The sequence below is a fragment of the Nelumbo nucifera genome, chromosome 1 (genome assembly GCF_055504915.1).
Source record: "Nelumbo nucifera cultivar China Antique chromosome 1, China Antique-T2T, whole genome shotgun sequence".
Lineage (NCBI taxonomy): Eukaryota > Viridiplantae > Streptophyta > Magnoliopsida > Proteales > Nelumbonaceae > Nelumbo > Nelumbo nucifera.
Genome location: NC_142649.1, coordinates 62,832,470 through 62,851,597, shown reverse-complemented (window position 1 = coordinate 62,851,597; position 19,128 = coordinate 62,832,470). Strand labels below are relative to the sequence as shown.

At 39.7% G+C, this 19,128-nt stretch overlaps 1 long non-coding RNA gene across 1 annotated transcript; it reads left to right on the top strand.

Annotated features, from left to right (window-relative positions):
* The first annotated feature begins 726 nt into the window (after positions 1-726).
* LOC148803342 (uncharacterized) lies at positions 727-18,502 on the top strand. The gene is made up of 4 exons (XR_016081238.1): positions 727-1,704; positions 15,824-16,019; positions 17,777-17,891; positions 17,995-18,502. It is a non-coding gene; the product is annotated as an uncharacterized LOC148803342 (long non-coding RNA).
* The last annotated feature ends 626 nt before the right edge of the window (positions 18,503-19,128 follow it).

Genomic DNA, 19,128 nt, shown 5'->3' with positions numbered 1-19,128 from the left:
CCATTCTAGTTTCTAGTGGTACAGTAAATTTTTTAAGTGCTATTTTTGGAATTTGCTGAGAGAAATACAGAGTTTATATTATTCAGAATTAGATGTGCCAATCTGTCAATTTAAATGCTTGTATATGAAGTTATCCAGAACAAGACTACAAATATGAATTTTCACCTCTAAGAATGAAATTTTCCATCTAACGGATATGAATTCTTATTTACATCAAAAAAAAAAAAAGACAAAGAGCTATATAATTATAATAACTTGCTGTAGATGGGAGAAATGGAAATACTTTGATTGGTCAGACCAAGGATATACTCATTTACCCTGTTTTTTGGGCCTAGAAGGACCAAGAATATACTCAGGATCCTCACTGTTAACAACACCATATTATAGAACGATATGCCAAAAAAAGGTGCCCAATTCAGAGTCCAGAGCGTTTGATTGGTCAGCTATCTCTTCGGATGGGGAACATTCCAAACAACAACTTGTAGTAAGAATTGCGAACTGTCATTAGTAGTTGCCTAGTTGGTAAGAAAGACAAAGGATGAGGCTGAGAACTCGATCGGCCATTATCATAATCCTCTCCCGATTTGTGCCGTAGAGGGAACACGAGATGACGAGGCATAAATGAGATATGACCGATTTAAAGTAGGGCAAATTTTTGGAAATTGATTAATTCTACCCCTACTCTTTTAGTATTGTCTTAAAATACTCTTATTGTGTCTGATAATTGTCGTCATCTTAAGATTTAACGGAGATGTGCAAAAATTCATTTTTGAAAGCCTAACGCCGATGACAGAGCAAGATATTGAAGAAATTGCATCTTTCAGATCTTCATTTTGTCTCTAGCTTCTATAATGGCAGAGCAGGCGGTGGAATCCAAGCCACAAATGGGGATGGGGAAAGAGGTGAGGGAGGAACCCGTCCAAATTCATGGCAACCATGCCCTTATCTGGAGTTGATCCCTTGATTCAAACAAGATTCCGGTGCTGGAGTTGAGCCACCGCCACCACCTCTACTGCAAAAGTATTCTCAAACCGCTCCCCTTTCTCTGCCATGTACTCCCCTGAGCCGGACAAGATTCCGGTGCTGAAGTTGACCCCCTGAGCTGGACAAGATTCCGGTGCTGGAGTTGAGCCACTGTCACCAGCTCTGCTGCGACTCCGAAGCTGAGCTTGAGAGATCGTGATGGATCAAAAACCAACTGATGAAAACACAAAATCATGACTGAAAAATAAATAAATAAAAGAACTGGTTGATTAAAGACTACCGGTGATGCTTCCTTAAACTCATCTAAAGGAATGAAAGAAAACAACTTACATGATCGATGGGCTTGGATTTCATGTACTATTCAAAAGTTTGGCTTTTAAGGTTTTCGGTTGATGTTTTAGAGGACGAGTTTCAGGAAAAATTTGCTGAAATTTCTGGTAGCAGATCTAGCAGTCTCAAGTAGTTCTGAGGAAGATGTTTTGAGATTTGAATCTAAACTAAGAAAGTTTAAGGTGCTGAAGGGTTTTGGAGCTTTGCAAAATCGGATTTTTTCGCTACCTTGTTTCAGATTTTGTGTAATGGGGAAGATGCAATGGAGGGACCTAATGTAAAACTGGAACCGAAAGAATATTCAGGCAAGGCACAACTATATTTTCTGTGAAATCAACTTCATCAGATTCCCGTTATACTTTCTGGCGTCCCCTTGGTTCACCTGAAAGAGTACGAAATCTTTCTACTCCAATTTCTTCAATATCTTGCTCTATCATTAGTGTTAGGCTTTCCAGATCATTTCTTGATTTGGTTTAATGTTTATATGCTTCGAAGTTGTTCATATTAGGGTTTTGGGTTGAAGAATGATAGGTGATTTGAGAGTCCCATAATGAAATCGATGAACAAGGACGACGATTTCAGGCAGTCTACCTGAAATCAATGAATGATTATGATTCCTAGTTATCTTCATAGGTTAAATGAAGACCACACATTAGGGACGACGATGAACAAGGCTTTGTGGGTGCTTGGGAGTTTAAGATGAGAGGGAAATTAAAGAGATGGATAGAATTGGAGGGATCAATTGAGAGAAACTGAAAGGGAGAGAAGGAAATGAGAGAGAGTGGCCAAGTAAGGGGATGTCGGGTAGATCACCGCAGCTAAGAATTGTAACAATGATCAAGGAAACCGGAGAAAGTCAAAAACCTAATTTATCAAGTGCGAGATATGTTTGGGTGGGCCAGTCGTGGACTTCCATGCCCGGTGAGAGAGAGAGTGAGAGAGAGACCAAGTGAAAACCAGAACTAGAGATGAGAGATAAGAACCACAGCCTAAGGTTGCAACGACGTCAATGGCCTCGTTTTTAGTCCACGTGTGTGAAGGAAGTGAGGGAGAGTGAGAAGGAGAGAAAGATTTCAAAAGGTATTTTTGGAATTTTTGAAAAAAATGGTCACGTGATGTCATATGTGATTAAGTGTGACGGAAAGTTAACGGTAAGGGCAGTTTTAGACAATTGTCATAAACAGTAGGGGTACTTTAAGACAATACTGAAATAGTAGGGGTAGAGTTAGTCAATTTCCTAAACCTTAGGGATAGTTTAAAAAATTCCTCCCGTATTGAGCGAATCCTTGGGTGGCCAATATGCCTTTTTCAAGCTTTTTCCACAAGTTATTTTTTTAATGTTAAACAAAATAGCTGTTAAACCGACCCCTTTCGCACATTCTAGAAAGAGAAAAATATATATGTGCACAAAGTTCAAAGTGTTGATATTCCCTTGGGTGCAAGGTGCCAACCAGCTGATTGCTAAAGTATCATGCTGGTCATAACAAAGACTTGGGATCTGTGAATGTTTCAAACAATGCTAAAGGACTAGTGCATTCAAGCATAACAAACATACAAGAGCTGAAGTTTAACACACCGAACTCATAAAGAAAAATGGAAGAGAAATGGAGAGAGAACACTAGGTTTACGTGGTTTAGCACTTTAGTCTATGTCCACGGACTTTAAAGAGTAAGAAATCCACTATAGAAGCTTCTAATAGAGTTACAATGGCTCTCCTACAACCCTTCTTTTTCTCTTACGTTCTTGCCTGCTTCCCTCGAGTCTTCTTCATACCTTTTTTTTTCTCAGAAGTAAAAAGAAACAACAAAAAGGGAAAACCTAATAGATACAAGCCCTTGGATCTTAGTTATCTCCAATGGCTGAGATTACAAGACATAACACAAGTTACATTTATAAGATTTCTCAAAAATATCCTTGATGAAACCCCATAAACCCAACACTCTCCACCTTGGCTTGTAATCGAAATAAAGAGTCCTTCATGTCAAGTAACTCACTCACACAGATCACCAATGAACTCACACCTCATAATCCATGAGGTGTCACTCTTGCTCCATAGGAGCATCTCCTCTTATCTCATATCCAAGACAAACCACCCAATGCCTAAACTTGTTTGTAGTAACAGGCTCGATAAGAATATCATCTATATTTTCATGTGTGTTCACCTTATCCAAGTGTACTTTGTCATTGGAAACTATCTTTCAAATCCAATGAAATTTCACATATATATGCTTTGTTCTTCCATGGTGCACTTGATTCTTTACTAGGTGAATTGCACTTTGACTATCACACAATAAGATTGATTTGTCTTGTTGCAAAAACAATTCGTTAACAAAACTTGTTAACCAAATAGCCTCTTTAGCACCCTCCACTGCTGCCATATACTCAACGTCAATAGTGGACAAGACAACAATAGGCTGTAGGATTGCCTTCTAAGTCCCCAACATAATCAACATCAACAAAACCAACCAAATGATTTCTATAAGACCCTCTGTCAAACAATAAACCCACATCAATAGTACCTCTTAGATATCAAAAAATCCATTCTACTGCATGCTAGAGTTGTTTCCCTGGATTTTCCATATACCTACTCACAAAACTAACTGTGTAAGCAATATAAGGCCTAGTGCATACCATTGCATACATAAAGCTCCCAACAACACTACTATATGGCATGTGTGACATATGCTCTCTATCTTCATCAGTTCTTGGTGACAAATCTGCTGACAATTTGAAATGTTGTACAAGCAGTGTTTGAACTAATTTAGCATTTGACATCTCAAACCTTTCCAAAATCTTTAGAATATACTTCCTTTGAGAAGCCCATAGCTTGCATTTATTTATGTCTTTGATAATTTCTATCCCAAGGATCTTCTTAGCCCTTCCAAGATCCTTCAAATCAAATTTAACACCAAGCTTGGTCTTCAATTCCAAGACATTCTCCATGTTTTTACCATATCATCAACATATATAGGTGATTATCATCAACATATAACAATAAAATAGTATGTGAACCATCTTCTAGAATTTTGTAGTAAACATAATAGTCAGAAGAACTTCGCTTGTAACCTGAATTAACCATAAAAGCATCAAAGCACTTGTACCACCGTCCAGGTGATTGCTTTAAACCATAAAGCGATCTTTTTAATTCACAAGCTAGACCCTCCTTTCCAATCACTTCAGAGTCTTCTGGTTGCTCCATATAGATGTCTTTCTCCAACTCACCATGAAGGAAGGTTATCTTAACATTAAGTTGTTCAATCTCTAAGTTAAGTTTAGCTACCATGGATAACACAATGTGAACGGAGGAGTGTTTCAGAACTGGAGAGAAAATATCATTATAATCCATACCCTCCTTCTAACTACACCCCTTTGCTATTAATCTAGCTTTGTACTTCACCTCTTCATTATTTGTTCCTTCCTTCTTGCAGAATACCTACTTGCAGCCTATCACCTTTTTATTCTTAGGTGGTTCAACCAAGTCCCAAGTATAATTTCTGTTAAGTGACTCCATTTCTTCTTGCATTGCAGTTAGCCACTTATCTATGTCATCTTGGTTGAGTGCATCCTTATAATCATAAGGGTCACCATTAGCACATACTAGAGCAAATGCCACCATGTCTTCAAATACATATTTCACAGGTTGTTTGATAGACCTTCTTTCTCTATCCCTGACCAATTGGTAGTTAGTCTTTTCTTACTCCACCTGCTCATCTTGACTTTCCTCTAGGTCCAATGATCCCGCTAGTGACGAATATGGTGAACTATTGCTTTCATCATTAGAGGTAGGCTTATGTACCTGTTCTACAAATAGCTTTTCATCTTCCTTGCTTATTGTTTTTACTATGGACCACTCATCAAAGACCACATCTCTACTATATATCACATGTTGGGTTGTTGGATCCTATAACTTGTACCCCTTAATTCCCTTATCATATGCTTAATGAATATACAAGGTTTAGATTTAGCATCAAACTTGGATCTTTCCCCTTCATGTACATGAACATATGTAGGACATCCAAAAACTCTCAACATGGTATAGTCAACTAGCCTTCTAGTCCATACCTCTTTAGGAATTTTGCTTTCAAATGCTAAATTTGGTGATTTGTTCACTAGATAGAAAGTTGTATTTATAGCTTCTGCCCAAAATGCTTTAGGTAATCCAACATGAAACCTCATGCACCTAGCTCTCTTTGTCAATATTCTATTCATTCTCTCTGCCACTCCATTTTGTTGGGGTGTTTTTGGAGTTAAAAAATGCCTTCTAATTCCATGGCTTTTATAGAATTTTAGGAACTCCCCATCCTTGTATTCCATCCCATTATCATTTCTTAAGCATTTCACCCTTTTTCCTATTTATAATTCCACCTCAGCCTTTCATTCTTTAAATTTAGCAAATACCTTTGACTTCCTTGCATGTATGTTGTCTTGTTTTAAAAGACATTCTATGTTGCTTTCCATACACACAATACTTGTAGAATTTTAGTTTACAAGTCTTTACTCCACTTACTACCTTCATCTTATGGAGTTCTAACAAGCCTTTCTCACTCATATGGCCTAGTCTCATATGCCACAAATCTATATCATCTGCATCTGATTGCAACTCCACCTGTCATTGTACTCCCTTCCAAAATGTAGAAATTGCCTTCTCTTCTTCCTTTCATTACAGTCATGGATCCTCTCTTACCTGTAAGAGCACCATCTGTCCCCATAAATGAACAACCATTTGCTTCAAGTGTAGCTAAGGAGATAAGATTTTTCTTCAATGTCAGGACATGTCTAACACCATTAATTGTCCTTGCACGTCCATCAAACATTTTTATTTTAATGGTACTAATCCCCACAGTTTTGCAAGATGCATAATTTCCCATGAGAGCAACACCACCAACACGTGGTTCATAATTGTCAAACCAATCCAGAGTCAAGTAACCAAGTTTATGCAAATTCTCTTTCCTTATCAGAAACCACAAGTACCTCTTCGTCTTGTTTTGTTGCATCACTTACTCTATTTTATGTTTACTTCCTTTTTCTTCATTGTCCCTCTTTCTTTGTTTATAGTCCTTCTTCATATGCCCCTCCTTATGACAATAAAAACACTTGAACTCTTTAGCCTTGGATTTTTCTCTTGCCCTTCCTTCCTTCCCTTTTTCTTTCTTTAAACCTTCCCCATCCTTTCTCCTTTTCTCTCACCACTAGTCCTTTCCCATGAGAATCCTCAATATGTTTTTTTCTCAACTCATTTTTTGATAGTGTTATTGTAATATCATCATACTTGAGCTTGTCTTTCCCATATATCAAAGTGGTGATAACCACTAGTCCTTCCCCATGAGAATCCTCAATATGTTTTTTTCTCAACTCATTTTTTGATAGTGTTATTGTAATATCATCATACTTGAGCTTGTCTTTCCCATATATCAAAGTGGTGATAAGTTTATCGTAGGACTTTGGAAGTGAAGCCAAAAGTATAATGGCTTTGTCGGTATCATCAACCTTAACTTTTACACTCAAGAGCTAGGAAAGAATTTTATTAAACTCATTTATATGGTCAAGTAAGTTTTCTTCCTCCTCCATGCAAAGTCCACAAAATTATTTCTTTAAAAATAACATGTTTGTCATCGACTTCGACATGTATAAGGATTCCAACTTTTTCCAAATTTTTGCTACTATCTTCAAGCCCGATACATGATAGATAACTTCACATGCCAAATAGTTTTGGATTGATCCAACTGCTTTCTTGTCAATTATTTTCCAAGTTGCATCTATCATGTCTTCTGGCTTATTCTCATTTCCATCCAAAGCTACTAGAATATCTTGTCCTACAAGGAAATCTTCCACTCTTGTTTTCATGTCTTCTAGCTTATTCTTGTTTCCATCCAAAGCTACTAGAATATCTTGTCATACAAGGAAATCCTCCGCTCTTGTTTGCCACAAGCTGAAATTTCCCTTTCCATCAAATCTTTCTACTTCATACCGAATAGTAGAAGAGATTCCCTTCGAGCTCATGGTATGTTCTCTTAATATGTATGCTCAGATTTAGTAAAACAGCCCTAAACACTTCCTTTTAAAACAACCCAGAAATTTAACAAACACCTGGAGTGTTAAAAGAGTAACGTAATGTCTGGGAAGTAAATTTTATGGATTTAGAGTTACTAGAAGTGCTTGAAGCCTATAGAAAAACTGCTCCACCTTCTCAACAATGAACCCAAAACCACCAACTACATAACTCACCAATTCATAGAGCCACCAACTCCCCTTCGTGATTCAGCAATACATACACCAAGACATTCCATAGCAATAGAAAGCAATAAAGGGAACCAATAGCTATGATACCAATTCTGAATGTATAAAACAATGCTAATAGAACAATGCATTCAAGCATAATAAGCACACAAGAGCTGAAATTTAACACACAGAACTCATAAAGAAAAATGGAAAAGGGATGGAGAGAGCACACTAGGTTTATGTGGTTCAGCACTTCGGCCTACGTCCATGGACGTTAAAGAGCAAGATGATGCTATCCGAACTGAGGTGTCCCAAACCGAAGACACAATCAGATAGTCTTGCCAACTGGACGAGGCCAAGGTGGAAGGACGAAATTGTGCACCAAGATCTGCAACCAGAAGAAAGGTCAGAGGCCTGAGGAGTTCTTTCCCAGGTAGGTACTTCGACACTCAAGTCAATAAGATAGAGAAGGATGTGGCCAAGACGAGATGGTCAAAGTAGCACTGGTCCAAGCCAAAAAGATAATGCAAAGAGGTATTCAAAGAGTAGTTCCCCAAAAGTCCCTTACCTCGAGCAGGGAGTACCTGTTTATAGTTGAGCGTCCGTGTCCTAAGTGGATAGGGCTTCTGAGGTTGTCGAGATGAGGGCGTCTGTCAGGTCTTTGGGAGGTTTCCTCTTCCCCAACAGAGTTCGCTTCCCTGTCCGTGCAAGACACTCCTTAGTCATGCTCTTCCACTATGTGTGGCATCGATATGGCCTGAGAGGGGGTGGTCGTGGAGGTTGCCACGTGGCCTCCTTGGCCAACCATTACTCAAACACCACTCCCCCAGTTCTGAAGTCGAGGAGTGTAATGCTCGGCTGTGGCTGGGTGTGGAAGAGTTCTGTGGTCCTCAGCTAAGGAACTTTAGTTTCTTTGAGTTGACTGGCTCAGTGTAAGACTGGTTCGCTAGGTGGACCGGTTGGTTCAACGCTTGTGTTGTTTCCATTGCGGGTCGGTAGATGTGTCATTTCGCCTTCCCGAGGTCATGTGCGTGTGAAGCAAGGCATCAAATCAACACCCTTGATTTGAGCTGATCTGGACCGTTAGTCCTCCTATAAAAGGGGAGGCGGCGAGCCATTTTACTTTGCCATTTTGAGTGAGCAATCATTGGAGCTCGATAAGTGAGTCCTCAAATGGTGTTTCAGGTGTTCCGTAGTGTAGTTCTACAATAAGATGTCTTCATCTTCATCTTTGTCTTCTTGTTCTCCCTCTTCAACTAGTAGTGTGTCTGATAGTGAATCTGATCTGGGGTTTCACCCTAAAGACACCGCGCTCGAGGTCCATGAGAACAATGCCCATGAGGTTGAGGTTAACGAGCCTAAAGGTGAGGGTGCTACGATGGAGGAGGCCAAGGTCGAGGAGACCAACGAGGCCAAAGTGGAGATTCTGTCAGAAGAGGGGTTCGACGCTCCAACGCAGTTCGACAGCCACTTTGCGTCTTCGCCTTGTAGGTTGACACTAGGAGACCTAGCTCGAATTAGGACCCTTTACTGCATTCCTGAGGAGTACGAGCTGAGGTGCCCCGACATCGGTGAGAGGGCTACCTTAGCTCGGCTGGGGGAGCTTTGCATCTAAGAGCACTTCTTGATATCCGGGCCGATAACAATGGCTAGCCTCCTTTGCCATTGCTCGGTTCACAACATGGACATCATTTTGCTGATGTTCACATACTCCCTACACTTGAAGAAGCACCAGCAGGGATATTATTACTTCTCATCTCGGCAACACAATAAGGTGCTCGTCGAAGCCCCCTCCTCGATGAAACACTGGAAGGAGGTGTTATTCTTTGTGCACTACTTGGGGGGTTGGTCGTTCCCTCCGAGTTATCAATCGTAAGGGCCAAGGTGAAGGCACCAACCGATGCTGAGCTGTCTAGGGACGAGTTACTTGCCATCAAGTGGATAGAGAGGGTAGACATGCAGGAGTACACGTCATTCTCCATGTTGATCCGTGTTGGGCTGATGGAGCCCCCAACTGATCTGTCCTTGCTTTTGTAAGTGTATGTCTTCTTGTTTCATTTCTTTGGCTTTGATTGACTTGGTTTTCTCTGGCAGATATGGCGATTGTGAACGAGGAGGAGAGAACAAGGCGCATGTAGGCTACCGCACAGAGGAGGGCGACAACTCAATAGCAGCATCGCCCTAAGGTCGCAAACCCTCAGCCACACAAGAGACTGAGGGCGGTTGAAGGAGATGTGGTGGACATCAGCTATAATGGGTCTCCACCATGGTCCGCACTGCGGAGAAGTCTTGAGGTCCCATCTCCAGGTCTAGCAGAGCCGATGCCTGAGGGGTATAGGTCGGGATGAAGTATTCGGGAAGAGGACACTCTGAAAATTGAGGGTGTGCTCGAGTAGCTGGCTAGGGGCATTCTACTACCCGACATCCATAGAGAGACTAGCGACTGCACAAGTAGGGTGCTGGAGAGCATAGCCATTAGGGAGTCTGTCGTGATAAGGCTCTTTGCATTGCCTTTTATGCTCTTCAGTGTGATTTTCCGTGCTCATTGACTTGTGCTTTCCTTTTATAGGTTGTTTGTGGGGTGACGACATTGGTTGACTAGATGCGTGCCCTCCGTTAGATGGTCGAGGTTCGAGAGGGCAAGTTCTCCCGTCTATAGATAGAGATGGCTAATCTGAAGCAAGCGACATCAGCCAAGGACGAAGAGTTGCAATGCTTGAAGAGCTGTGAGATCAACGGGGACCATGACAAGGCACAAAAGACAACCGAAGAGGTAGAGGCGAAACTGCTATGCATCAAGGAGGAGGCGGCTGCCATGTATAAGGAGTCCAAGGAGTTCTAGATTGCCCTCAACAATTTTGCTACGGACTCATGGAAGACCGACTTTGCTCGCTGCCAGAGGAGGGTCATGCATGAGCACCTTGAAATCACCACAACCATGGAGCAGTATGGTCCCTTTGATGCCAAGGCACCCGCACCTGAGTAATCTGCCCCAATGACAGCGCTGCCACCCCCAAGGAGGTGAATGCTAGAGATAGCAGTTGGCTTGCATTAATGCTCTTTCCTTCTTTTTTTTTGTACACATCTCGGTATGTCAAGCTTATAATCATTGTATCAGCTTCTTGAGTAATGGAACTTTAGTATTTTTGTCGATCACATTTGGTGTTATTTCTTCTTCTAAGTTGCTCCGCTTTGGAATTAGGTTGGTTGGTTGGGTCCATAGGCTGTGCTTCTATATTTGCTCTTGTGCTAGTCAAGGTTTTGGACTTGACGTTGTGGTTGGGGTCTTTGGCTCCATGGCCTCGATATCATGTTGGCCAAGGTCTTGGGCTTGACGGTAGATGGTCGGGGTCTTCAACTTCGTGGCCTTGGTCTCATGTTGGCCAAGGTATTGGGCTTGATGCTAAATGGTCAAAGTCTTTGACTTCATGGCCAAGATCTTGGGGTTGACACTAGATGGTCGGGGTCTTCAATTTTGTGGCCTTGGTCTCATATTGGTCGAGGTCTTGGGCTTACCGAGGTCTTTAGCTTCGTTGCTTCAGTCTTATACTGGCCGAGGTCTTCGGCCTAATTCTCGTTGATCGAGGTTGTTAGCTTTGTGGCCTCAATCTTACATCGGCCTAGGTCTTTGGCTCTGATTCTTGTCGGCCGATGTATTTGGCTTAGTAGCCTCGATCTTATGTTGGCCGGGGTGTTTCCAAGCTCTCAACGTTGTTGGGGAGCTCGGTGGCATCTGGTTTTCGAAAGCTTTTCACTCTTTGACTGGGCTAGTTGTGGCCCCCGATTAGCTCTGCTCTGACTGCGAATCGGGAAGGTGCATAGAGTTCAATGGTCGTCTTCTTTCCATTATGTGGTGGGGATGTCATTCCCGTGGTGTCGGGGGCTTCTTCTGGCCTCGATCATCTGTGGTCGGCCGGGTCTTTTGTGTAATGGTTGTCGGGCCTCAGTCGAGTCTTTGACCGCATTGCCACCATTGGTCAGCATAGAGTTTGGTCGGATTGTGTGCGGGCATTTGGTCATTTGTGCTTGAATAAAATTCTTTATTTATTGAGTTTGTATAGCTCGATCGCTGTTAGTGCTCAATGTCGACCATCGTCAATTCATATTAGTCCTAGCACTCCAACTCCTAGGAGTAGGTCTTTTGCGCCAAGTTTCCCACTTTTAGGGTTGTCCCGCCCGAGATGACAACAATGACCCAGAGCGGGGGAGCTCAAGATGGGGGCTTGTCAGTGCGGTGTAGCTCTTCTCTAGGTTTATGCTCTTTGATATCGATGAATCCATGGAGGTATCCACATCAGACGAGGTCTTCTAGGTGGTGGCGAAGGTCGTAGCAACTTTCAGTGTTGTGGTTGTGGTCTTGGTGGAAATTGCAATACATGTCTTGATTCCTCTTTTTTCCAGGGCTTTCATCTTTTCGGGCCACTTGATGAAGTTGCGGTCGCAGATCTACATCAATATATTGGCCCATGGAACATTCAAGGGAGTAAAGTTCCTGTACGTCGGTGGCAGGGTCCTTGATTTGCAGTCAGGTCAGCGGTCTTGTCTCTTGCTGTCTCTATCCTATCTATGCTCATCATGGTCTTTACACTTTCGATCATGTTGGTCATCTTCACTCCTTCGTAGTGCCTGGGCTTCCTTGGTCTTCATATACTTCTATACATGTTTCATGAACGTGGTTAGGTTGGGCATAGGATTCTTTTGCAAATAGAAGTTGAATATTGAGCAGCACAGCCTGCTCATGATGGCAGTTATGACCAATGACTAGTTTAGAGCTCAAACTTGAAGGGCCTCGGTGTTGAACCTTGCCATGTATTCCCTCAGGGTCTCTCCTTTGCTTTGACGCACTTGCATAAGGCTGGTCGAGGTCTTCTAGTGCCCTTGGACGGCGGTGAACTACGCCAAGAACTATGTCTCCGACTGCTCCCAAGAGGAAATGGGTCATGGCGGAAGGGAGGCATACCAGGTCCTGGTGACTCCGTGGATGGTTGCCGTGAAGGCTTTGCACATGAGACCCTCGGAGGAGCCGTGCAGCATCAATATCGCCTTGAACCCCCTCATTGTAATCGTTGGGGTCCAAGGCTCCATCATACTTCTCAAATTGAAGGGGTTGCCAACCGGCTAGGGGAAGCTCATCAACGATCTCCTGGACAAAGATGAGTTCTTTTACAGATTGGTTGTGGTATTGCTTTGAGTGTCGGGCCATCGGAGGAGTTGTACTTCCATCTGCTTGGCTATGTTCTAGTTCGGCCAACAGCTCACTTAGCTCTATGATTTTGGCATCTCTGTGGCTTGGACCATTTTTATGCACTTTTCCCCCTTTGGGATCGTGGGTCACTCGGACCGATCTAGATTCGACTATCAAGATCAACAACTACTAAAGATGTTGGCCGAGCCGTTCTTTCACTAGTACTTGAGCGATAGAGTGACGGGATCTATTGCGAACATTGTGCACGTGAGGCTGGGCTAGGGAGTCAGATCTTCTAGATGGTTGCGGTCATTCATGGTCGGATTGGGCTTTGTGCCTATTTGCATGGCACCTTTTGGGGTCCTTAATGCGAGGATTGGCTATAGTAGGCGCCTGCGTGGCAGGGCGAGTAACTTGGGGGGCATGTGCCGATTACCCAAGGCGGGTTGCTACGGAGTGAGCAGGATCCCCGAGATAAGGAACGGGCTCCAGAGAGGTTGGATGTGTTCTTAGGCATGGTTACTTTTAGTACACGGAGAGGGGTTTGGGAAATGACTTTTTATTTATTTCCCATAGACGGTGCTATTCTGATGCTGTTTGATATAAGGTGTCCCAAACCTAGGACAAAATTAGATAGTCCTACCAACTGGACAAGGGTGAGGTGGAAGGACGAAGCCGTGCACCGAGATCTACAACCATGAGAAAGGTCAAAGGCCCGAGGAGTTGTTCCTCGGGTAGGTACTCCAACTCTAAAGTCAATAAGATAGAAAAGGATGTGGCCAGGACAAGCATGTTGAAATAGCGTTGGTCCAAGCAAAAAAGATAATGCAAAGTGGTATCCAAATGGTAGTTCCCAAAAGTCCCTTACCTCAAGCGGGGAATACCTATTTATAGTTGAGCATCCATGTCCTAGGTGGATAGGGCTTCCAGGGTTGTCAAGATGAGGGTGTTCGTCGAGGTCTTCAAAAGGTTTCCTCTTCCTCGGTGGAATTCGCTTCCTTGTCTGTGCAGGACACTCCTTAGTCGTGCTCTTCCATTAAACATGGCGTCGACATGGCCTGAGAAGGGGGCGGCCATGGAGGTTGCCATGTGGCATCCTTGGCCATCTCAACCATCACCCGAACACAAAAAATCCACTATAGGAGCTTCTAATAATGGCTTTCCTTCTATAGCCTTTTTTTTTCTTACGTTCTTGTCTGCTTCCCTTTAGTCTTCTTCATACCTTTTTTTCTCAAAAGTAAAAAAAGAAAACAACAAAAAGGGAAAACCTAATAGATACCAGCCCTTGGATCTTAGTTATCTCCAATGGTTGAGATTTCAAGACATAACACAAAGTTACATTTATAAGATTTTTCAAAAATACCCTTGATGAAACCCCATAAACCCAACAGGATCAAATCCCACCTCCACCTAGGTTGGGGGATGGATTAACCTTTCAAAAAAAAAAAAAAAAACAAATACTGCCTTGGACGTATTGGCGTGTATCAATACTTGAACCTTATCATATGACCTTATAACGGTGGGAATGGAATGGATCCAATAATCCATAACATAACAATGGTCTGAGCTTTGAAGACAGTCTTCAGAATTTAATCCCAATTTATCCCTCAATCAAGTTTATGCTTTCGACAACATTAATCCTCAATGGCTCCATATAATTCAAGTCTAGACCTTTCCTGTTATCGAATAATGTGTTATGTCCTCTGCCTTGTTTACGTAACAAATCTCTAGCGTGCAATGTGCACATACACACATATAGATTAGACCTGTTCATGGGCCGGGTAGCCCGACGGCCTGGCCCCTAGACGAGCTTGAACATGATTTGTAGCTTGTGGGCTCGACCTTGGGCCTAAAAGCCCAGGTCGATTATTTTTCAAGCCGGGCTTGGGATTTGTCAAAAAAGCCCAGCCTGACATTTTATAATTTCTAAACCCTACATCCCTAACCTGACTAACCCATTCCCAGTTTCCCTCTTTTCATCGATCTAATTTCTTAGTTCCCATTCTCAGAGGTGAACACAGGTACCACCACCACCAACGAACTAGGTCCTCTTTCTCTCTAGAGGTGACCATGTCCTCTCTCTTTCTCATTATCTTCATCTCTCTCTCTCTCTCTCTCTCTTGTTATCTTCCTCTCTTTCTCTCTCTCTGTTTTGATATATAAGAAAGTCCGTACAAATTTGAATCAATTTTTAGTTCTATTAGTCTTTGTTCTCTTAGTTTGTAATAGAGATTCATTAGTTTGTTCGAACAGATTTAAATCAAGTTTTAGTTCTATTAGTTTTTGTTCTATTAGTTATCAGTAATAGAGATTCATTACTTCATTACTTCATTTTAATTTCAACATCATCCTCGTGTAGTCTAGTCCACTCTCAACATCATGGTTTTGTTTTTTTACTCCAGTGTATAGGTAAATAGCATTGAAACTTATCGCATGTTGCATGGTACCTGTTGTTTAATTTTCTTAATTTTGTTTAGTTATATCCCTTCCATAGTGCTACTTATTTAGTTAATATTTCTTTTTAGTTTTATTTTCAATTTTGAATCCATTCATTTGGCTTGAGAATCCTTGTTACATTCGTAGGTATGTTGAGTTGTCCCGCATTTCTTGCTTAATTTCTGTGTTTAATCTCTTGCACATTTTCTTTAATTTTCTGTTTGATTTACATATAAGATTTTGTAGTCTATCTTGCGTCTTCTTCCTAGGTCAATTTTTAGTTTAGTTATTGCACTAATTTAATTTATAGTTTAATTATTTTTTGTTTGGCATGCATTAAATTTCTTTGCTTTTCTTACGCTTGGCATGTCTAGTTCCTTTGTTTGCATAATATTAGAAATTCTCATAGATATGTTGCCCCCCATCTATTTCTTAGTACCAAGCAAATGCATACGATGCATGGCTAGGGTTGAATACATAGAAAATTTTGGTTGGGCTAAGGATGACAAATTTGGGATGGTCTTGATTGAGGTATATTTTTTATGTATAGACGTTATGATGTAAGAACAAATAAAAATGAATAATAAGGGTTATTTGACTCTATTTTTCTTTTAATTTTTTATTTAATATATGCTTGTCTTATTGATAAAATTGGAATGTATTATGCAGGTTATTTCATATTTAATAATTGGCATATCAACGTCAAGTAAAAGTGTGGTTGCAGGAGTAGATATAATAGATGATGATTATCAAGAGTATGATCAGACTTCTAGTAAGAAAAGATTGACATCTAAGGTGTGGGAAGAAATGGAAAATATTAATTTGGAGAAGGCACGATGTAAGCATAGCAAAAATATCTTACAAGGTAAATCAAGGAAACTACTCACTTAAAGCGTCTTTTACAGCGTGCCCTAGATGTACAATTCAGGATATTAGACAGTACAAAGTAACTACTCAATCAAACACTGATGGGAATACTTCTTTTAAAAACAAGTCCCATAGGGCATTATCAGCTTTTCTTGTATACGGAAAACAACCTTTTACTACTGTTGAAAAACCTGCTTTTAGATTCTTTTTTTCAATCTATAAATCCTGAATTTAAAAATGTAAGTAGGCATACTACTAAAAGAGATATCATGTCTAGCTATGTGAAAGAGAGAGAGGTGTGAAAATTGATTTGTCTAATACACTTGGTCAAATTTTTTTAACTGCTCATTGGATTGACAATAATTGGAAGTTACAAAAAAAAATTATTCACTTTAAAGCTTTGGCACCTCCTTTTGATGGATTATCTTTAGTAGATGAGGTAGTCATGTGCTTAAGTTAATGGAGTATTAATTAGAAAATTTTTAGCATCACATTAGATAATGCTAGTTATATTGATGTGATGGCTAACTCTTTGAAATTGAGATCATCAATACATAAATCTTTGGTGTGTAGTGGTGATTTTTTTTTTCAAATGTTGTTATTGTAGCCATATTTTGAATCTTATTGTGAAAACTGGTTTGAACATTGTTGATGATGTTACTAAGATTCGTGATAGTGTAAAAAATATTAAGAAATCAATTGCTCAAAAGCATAATTTTTATGAACTTGTTGAAAAAAATTTTCACTTAAACACAATTAAAATATTGAGGTTAGACATGATTATAAGATGGAATTCAACTTATTTGATGCTTGAACATGCCATCTATTATAAGCAAATCTTACAACATTGGGGGCTAAGGGATAATACTTTCAAAATGTTTATGTTTTCAAAAGAAGAATGGGGAAAAGTGGATAAGCTTAAAAAATTCTTAAAGATTTTTATGATGTTACTTGCATGTTTTCTGCCACTAAGTACCCTATTTCAAACATTTATTTCAAGGGAGTGTAGATGATTCATAGGAATTTAATGGCAATGATTAAGGAATCTCATAATTTTATGACTGACATGATTAGAAATATGAAGGAGAAATTTGATTAATATTGAGCTAAATATAGTATGATTTTGTCTTGTATTGCTATGTTGGATCCTCGTTGCAAGATTAGATTAGTGGAGTATTGTTTTAATAAACTTTATGGTGATAATGCCAAGGAGCATGTTAATGTTATAATTAGAACTCTTCAAGATTTGTTCGGTGAATATAAAGAAAATTTTTCCTCGACCTCCTTTATTGGATCTTCTAGTCAAACTGACATGAGCGAGAGAAATGATGATGGTGATAGATTTAAGGATTATAAGAAATTTTTTAGTTCAAAAAGAAAGTCTCAAAATGAAAAAACTCAATTGGACCTTTACTTGGAGGAACAAAACCTTGATATCAAGGCAGATGTTGATGTTTTGGAGTATTGGAGTAAGGGTTCACTTAGGTATCCCGAGTTGGCATTAATGGCTCAAGATATTTTGGCTATTCCTATTTCCATAATTGCATCTGAATCTGCATTTAGCATTGGAAAGAAGGTGATCAATTCTTGGAAAAGTTCACTTAAATCTAAGACAGTTAAAGTTTTAGGTTTTCTTGAAAATTGGCTCCATGCTCAAGGCTTTGTATTAGGTTATTTTTTTATCTAATATTTATTAAAATATATGATTCCACACTTCATTGAATTAATTCTATTAGTTTTTTCAATTATATGCAGGGGATCAAGCTTGCTAGGGGCTCCTTCAGGATCTTCAAATTTGTTAGAAGATGATGAATGATCAAATAATAGTGATGATGATAATGAAGATGCTAAACTTGATAATATATTTTAGGTATTATAATAACATATCTTTGGGTTATTTGTTTGTCATTTGACATGATAACAAATTACATATGTGATATGGGCAATGAATTGTCTCTTATTTTCTTTTTTAGGATGGCTTGGAACTTGGAAGTTGGAATATTCAATACTGTTGGTGAATTCAAGAATGGATGGAGATGGCTAAAACCTGTTTTGTATGATATGGGCAATGAATTGGTCTTTTATTTTCTTTTTTAGGATGGCATGGAACTTGAGAGTTAGAATATTCCATCTTGTTGGTGAATTCAAGAATGGATGGAGAATATGTTTTGTGGATTTCGTTTGTCTTATTCAGTTTTTTTTTTTTTTTATGATTTTGGAGGAACATGAAGTTATATGGGTTTAAATTTAGTGTGTTATGCTATTTGTAGGAAGATGAAGCTATATAAATTTGTCTCATGTGTTTTATTTTCAGGTTTGCCTTGTTTTCCTTGTCTCAAGTGTTTTATTTTCATGTTTGCCCTAGTTGTATAGAAACAACCAAACAACAGGGAACATATTAAACAACCTTAAAGGTTGTTGATTGTAAGAAAAAATGGAATTAAAGTGGAATATGACACAGTTTCTTTGTTGGAATTAAAATGGATTATATTCATTTGAGCATATTTTACGATTTAAGAATGTGAAACAATTGCTTTGTAGGTGGTGATTGGTGAACGCGTGCTCTAAAACATAAAAGAAATCATAATGAAATCTTTAATAAAAGGGAAAAAACCAATCATTTTGTTAGGTCGGGCTCTGGGCCCAGGCCTAGGCTTCAGACTTTTTATGAGGGCCGGGCTCGGGCCCAAGCTTTGTAGGTGGTGATTGGTGATGATCTAATGGCATATTCAATATTAGCGGGCCCCATGTGATGTATAAGCATTGTAAAGCGAGACTACTACTATTAAACAATATTATATGGGGTCTTTGTAATTTACCCATTGCAAAAATTTTAGAAAATAGTTAAATTGGAATTAGTCATTATTAAATAATAGTTAAATTTTATAACTATAAAAATATAACAATTTCAATAAATGTATGACTATTAGTTATAATGATTGTAATTCCCCAATAAATTTCAATAATGACTATTAGTTAATAATGAAAAAATAATGGATGAAGAGTAATTTACCACAATTAATTATCAAAATTAATATTACAATTCCAAAATTACCAAAAGAAATTATCATTTTTGGTAAAAAAAATAGTTTACTATTTTTGGTAAA